Source organism: Camellia sinensis, chromosome 2 (assembly GCF_055761805.1).
Source record: "Camellia sinensis isolate YWXY chromosome 2, ASM5576180v1, whole genome shotgun sequence".
NCBI lineage: Eukaryota > Viridiplantae > Streptophyta > Magnoliopsida > Ericales > Theaceae > Camellia > Camellia sinensis.
This window is the reverse complement of record NC_138962.1, coordinates 31,848,129-31,854,299: the sequence shown is the minus strand read 5'-3', so window position 1 is coordinate 31,854,299 and position 6,171 is coordinate 31,848,129. Positions and strand designations below refer to the sequence as shown.

General features: G+C 32.2%; 1 long non-coding RNA gene across 2 annotated transcripts; it reads left to right on the top strand.

The window, feature by feature from the left end:
- Window positions 1-2,128: 2,128 nt before the first annotated feature.
- LOC114293918 (uncharacterized) lies at window positions 2,129-6,104 on the top strand. Of its 2 annotated transcripts, none has more exons than XR_003640288.2 (3): window positions 2,129-2,376; window positions 2,517-2,625; window positions 5,114-6,104. It is a non-coding gene; the product is annotated as an uncharacterized LOC114293918 (long non-coding RNA). The 2 variants fall into 2 exon arrangements; XR_003640290.2 differs by lacking the exon at window positions 5,114-6,104 and adding an exon at window positions 4,908-4,999 and having other exon boundaries at window positions 2,130-2,376.
- Window positions 6,105-6,171: the final 67 nt, after the last annotated feature.

Here is a 6,171-nt window from a genome sequence, read left to right as displayed (position 1 = left end):
TATATCAATTTGCGTGCAACTGTTAGTTGCAAATGATAAAGGTCATGCAATTGGGGGAAAGAAAATAAAAACAGATATAAGAAGAACATAAGATTGTTCAAAAAGTAAAGAATGCGTCTTGCAAACAAAGATCGATTTCTAAATGATTATAGAGTTATAAACACAGCATTAAAACTGAATCAGTAAACTGAAAAAAGATCCCAAATTCACTCATATGCACTAGAAATAAGGGACCCAAATTCAGATATATCCTTCCAAAGAAGACAGATAGAGAGAGTAGATTTCCTACACACACAAGAAAACTTTCAGCTCCAATTCTTCTATTTTGTCTAAAATTTCAACACACTGAAAATTCATTAACAAATGAACCAAAAATAAAACAATTAATGAATATCACCAAAAATTAAAATTGGTTGATCTCTCATAACCTTTACATATTAATTTTGTTTAAGTTTGATCTCTTAAATACAAAAACTTGGTGTGCTGCACCAAAATGCCTCTGTAAATTGTGTGTTCTGCAGATGTACCATTGAAACAGTCAATCATGTGCTTCTCTAGTGTCCTGTTATTTGGCAGATGTGGTCGTGCCTGATGAATTGGTGGGGGGTGCATTGGGTGATACTTGATAATGTTAATGGGCTGCGGCAATGGTGGAGGGGTTATAAATGGAGCAAATTTGAAAATCAAATTTGAAAGGCAATCCCAATGTCCTTTATGTGGTCAATATGGAAAATAAGAAATGATGTGGTCTTTAATGGGAAACTATTCTAGTTGAATGAACTCTGTGAATTAATCAAGGTGAGAATTGCTTTTTGGGTTAAAGCTCAGCCAAAGGAGGCTCTATATTCAGTACAGGACATTATTAATAATTTGCAGCAGATCAGAGCTATTGGTTGCTGAACTGTTTGATGCTACTGCGGCTAGATGTTGCTGCTGTTTTCTGGTTGGGCCAGTTGCTGCTCCTGTTGTTCTTCTCTGCCATGGGCTTTTTGCTGCTGCTAGTTGATACCAGAAATATGTAGCTTAAGGGATTGGTGTGGATGGCTGGATGAGACTTGGGATGAGAAGATGACTTGGGTAGAAGGAACTTGGGGTTTAGAGGTGCAGTAGCAGCAGCAACTTAGTGGCAGATGTTGTTTATAAGGTAGAGGTGCTGCTGGCGTGTGCTGATGTTATGAGGATGCTGTTATGAGGCTGCTCCTGGTGGTGAAGAGGATGGTTGCAGTGGCGTTGCTGCTCTGCTGGGCCTGCTGCTAGTTTATGTAGAGCTGGGGTTGCTACTGGTTTATGTGGGTAGTGCATAATGGCTGTTTCTTTATTGTTGATGCTCTGTTTGGGTTGTTGCTAGTTGTTAGTATTGGGTTGTAGTTATGTATTAGGTGTGGCTCTATTATGTTTGGGTGAGGTTGCTTTTTTGATATTCACTACAAGAAATTGCACTTTTGGCGACTACTTTTGGCGACGACGTCAAATTTTCACCGCCAAAAGTATATTTTTGGCAACACAGTGATCAATTTCGTTGGTAAAAGTATACAATTACCGACGCAATTTGTTGCCGTTGCTAAAAAGGCATAACATTATTTTAGCGCCAAAATTTCAAAACTTTTACCTACGAGGCTTATGTTTTAGCAACACAATGAGCGTTGCTATTAGTGTGCGTACTTTTGGCGATGACAAGTTGGCGTGGGCAAAGAGTTAAACATTTAGCGACGATAATACTATTCGTCGGTAAAAGTTTTGGTAGTGAAATGAGGTGATTTAGTTATTTGTATTTTTATTATAATTTTTCAAAAAATTTTAAATATTCTAATTATTGAATTGTAAAATTAAAGTGATTATCGAATTAGATCACAAAATGAACCCATCAAACCCAAAAACACTCTTAAGTTTAGATGGCTAATTTGAGATAATCTAAACTTTTTCAAAGAATCTGGTTAAATTATCAAATTCAATATGTTTGGTTTTATTTTCAGAAACTTATTTTAGAATTTTTTTCCCCTAAAAAACTAAAAAAAAAAAATTGGTGAAGAAATAAAAAAAATACTTATTATTTTTGTATGATTTTATTTTTTAGGTCATAAATAATTTTTAAAATTTTGAAAATATAATTTTGATTTTTAGTGTTCAAATTAGTTTAATTTTTTTATTTATTTATAGCATTCATTCCAATTTTAATAGTCTTGACATTTTATTATTGTTATAATTGAAAAGATAAAGCTGAGGAAAACATTAAAACCAAAATCCCTAAAATTTTGGTGCCAACACTCCTCTAATCATGGACGGGTTCCCTCCTTATTCCCCGCTGGTTTGGGTTCCCTTATTCTTCTATCAGTTCTTAGGGTTTTTGAAGCAAATCAATTTCAAAGAAAACTGAAGGTAGTACTCTCTCTCTGTGGATCGATCGATTTATTATATAAATATATATTGATTATAGTTGTTGTTTATTTTGATATGAAGGATCAAAGACTATTTATTGATCTCACCTCTTTGTTTTTTGTGATCAAATTATAATAAAGAGCATTGCGACAACACAAGCAAACCCCAAAAAAACCCTAGATTTCTCGATACAAATTCCAGGGACTTCGAACCTTTCGAAGATCATCGCTTAGCACCGCCACTGTTAAGGTACAAACTGATCAACAAAATCGATTGGTTTCCTCGAATTGATTGATTTTTTGGATCTTTTTCTCTGCATATATGCTTCATATGATTTTTATTTTGTTTTTTTTGTTTTTTTTTCCTTTTTAAGTATTTTTTCCGTTTGTTTTTTGCTTTTAGGAGTGATTGTTTTGATCATTGTCGTTGTTTATCTACATATTCAATATCTGCCAATGATTATGATTGGGCTATTTGATTTTAGCTGTGAAATTAAAAAATTGTAATTTATTGGAAGGCCATTAGGTTTTTTATTTTGATTTTTTTACTTCTATATTTATTTATTTTTTAATTTTTGTAATTATGTAAGATATATTAACCTATATTTTTTAATTATGCATCAATTAGAAGTTTAATGACTCGAAAAAAAAAATTGAAAATTGAAAATAATATATGATTGAGAAAATATGAAATAATAATTTTTTATACATATGAATAAATAAGTAATGTAAATTGTGGGAAAAAAATAAATCCATTTATTTCAGCTTTAAAAAAAAAATCAAATAATAAATACATTACTTAAAATAATAAATTTTATGTTGTTTATATAGTGTGGAATAAGTCTTATATTAAATTATTAGAATTTTTAGAGAAATTGTTTATTTTTTACTATTGTATCAATAAAAATTAATTTTACGTTGTTTACAATTTATTGCTGCTTCTCTGTTAGATTTGTGATTTTAATTTGTTTAGTTAAGCAATATTGGTAATTGGTAAGTTGGATCAACAAATATACCTTATTCTCCTTTGTCTGCTAAATGCTTGATGAATTGCTTCACAGGAGAGGTCCTCTCCTTTATCATTTCTTTATTTGCTGCTTAGATATTTTCAACAGATAAGAGAGAAAGAGAGTAAGATAGATCTGAGGCCTTATTATTATTATTTTTTTAATTTTTATAAAAGAAAAAACAAAAGATTTGAGCTCATACATGTGTTCAAGACTCAGATTCGAACAAATTCCTCCTCTTTTTTTTATTCTTTTTTTTAGTTGTTGTTGTTGAAACAGATTGAACAGACTAAAAAAAAACGACAGATAAAATTCAGAGAACAATTATTACTGTTATGGTTTACCAACAGAAAAATTATTGAAAGGTGTTAAATAGCATTATAGAAGACTTTGTTTAACCAATGTGTTTATGAAAAATATATAGGTGATAAATTTATTTTATTCCCTTCCTGTAATTAAAAACAGTAGGTATGGTTTTTTTATATTTGATTTGTTTGGAATTGTAGAGTATAGTCTATTAAATATTTTTTTATAATTGCATTTTAATCTTCAATTTAAATAGTATTGCGATTATAATTATATTATAATCCTAACATTATTTACACCGTGCCTTCAGGCACGGGCATACGCTATATATATGAGCTCACATGCTCAAAACCATTGCTTAGTATTGTTTTTGGTGGTGCTCTTCATTATAATATTAACTGTGGTTTGTTGCTATATATATATATATACTAGCGTATATTCGTGCCTAAAGGCACGGTGTAAATAATGTTAGGATTAGAATATAATTGTAATATGCCCTTGAAAATTAGCATTATAAGATGTTATGTCTGCACACTTGTGCATACTTAAATAGTCTTTGAGCATGTGAGCTCATATTATATAATTGTAATATGCCCTTGAAAATTAGCATTATAAGATGTTATGTCTACACACTTGTGCATACTTAAATATGGCATGGTTATATAGCATATGTGGCATTCTATGAAAAAGAGTAATATATATATATATATAGCATTTTTTGTTTTGAAAATTGGTTAAATTAGTTTGAATGACTAGCTAAAATAAAGAGTATGGTTGGAACACACAATAGTTGAACTAATTAGGTAAATAAAGAGTGTCATTTTTTTGTACTTTAGCTAGTGAAAAATAAAGAGTGTGGTTGGAGATGCTCTAAGAGTGTAAATCTTATGATCAAGTTGCATGACAGGAAGTAAATAGGTTCATTAGTTGAAAATTTAGATGCAGTGGCTGGATGTAATTTGTGCTAGGGCTTTTTAGAAGAGCTAAAAACTCCTTTTAGATAAACATAGAAGTTTCATGAAAGAGGGGGTATTGATTGGTGTAGTGATAAATGCTTGAGTTCCCGTGTATGAAAATATGGGTTGGAATAATAGGTCATGGGAATCTAAGATTGAATTTGTTTTAGATGGTTAGGCTGACAATATTTTAATCATCAGGAAAAAAGTATAGGGTGTCAATGTGTGTTATTTTATCTTGCATTTTTTATATTCATTTGCAGTAACTTGTTTTCAAATTCATTTTTTGTTCCCAAAAGAAAGAAAAAATGGCTTCATCTTTAATTCGGCTGGCTGCTGCTGCTGCTGCTGCCGCTGCCATGGTGGCTGATGCTTGTTGCGGCTGCTGCTGCTGCTGCTGCTGTTGCAATGTTGTTGTGAGGCGTGCATACTGCCAATCCATCTGATGAAGAACTTGCTGAATCAGCAGTTGTGATATGTGAAACTTCTGCAACATGTGGTGTGCTGTGTATACAACTAAGGAAGTGAATGGTTTACGGAATGTGGGTGAAGTTGCACCTGTCGGGCATGCATGTTGAAGGGAAGGTAACAACTAGTATATTCTTATTTTCAGACTAGACTGTGTATTCATGGTATATTTTTTCTTTTGTATTATATGTTCATAGCCTTTAATGAATTTGAATATTATATGAACGTTGAAAACTCATCGTTAAGATATCTGTTAGACTTGTGGTTAACAAATTAGAAAACTTGTTGAATCTTTTGATTGTTTGGTTTCGAAATTCGACTTTCAGGAGCAGAGTGTTTGAACCTTGTTTTGTTTTTGCTAGAAATGTCCTGTTTAGGTTTTTGCCTCATTTGAATTGTTTTCAACACTCCTTTCGGGTTAGATTTTATTTGAATTTATCAGTATTGTGAAGATTTTTATGTGTTTCAGTTGAATTTCAAGTCTCACTTGATGTCATACAGTGTATGATATGTTCCTCCCCCCTCCACCCACCCCAAACCACCACCATATTGTTTTGTTTAAGTGTTCTGATACCTTGTAATTTCTCTGCTTCATATGTACTGCAGACATGAGGAGAGATGTGCAGGAGATATTCAAGATGACTCCTCATTCAATTCAAGTTATGATGTTTTCTGCAACACTTAGCAAGGAAATACATCCTGTTTGCAAGAAATTTATACAAGATGTAAAGTCCCATGACCAGTTCTACTTGAATTTAGAAGAGTCCTTTTCCATAAATGTCAGCTTTCTGCTGGCGATAAATAGTTAGGAATGCAGTGGTTGCAGGCTTGCAGCCTTCTATGCTTTCGGTTTTGCATTTTGTTTATGCCCATTATTCAATATTCAGTTTGATAATCAGTTGCTCTTGTCATGCTAAGAGGGATGGATATGCAGCAGCTTATCACTGGAAAAATTTGTGATTCCAATGCATGAATTTTTAGTTTGAGTGGACATGGTCATCCCTAGGTCTATATGTAACACATCTCGTCTAAGTAAATGTTGTCCATACAAAAATGTAA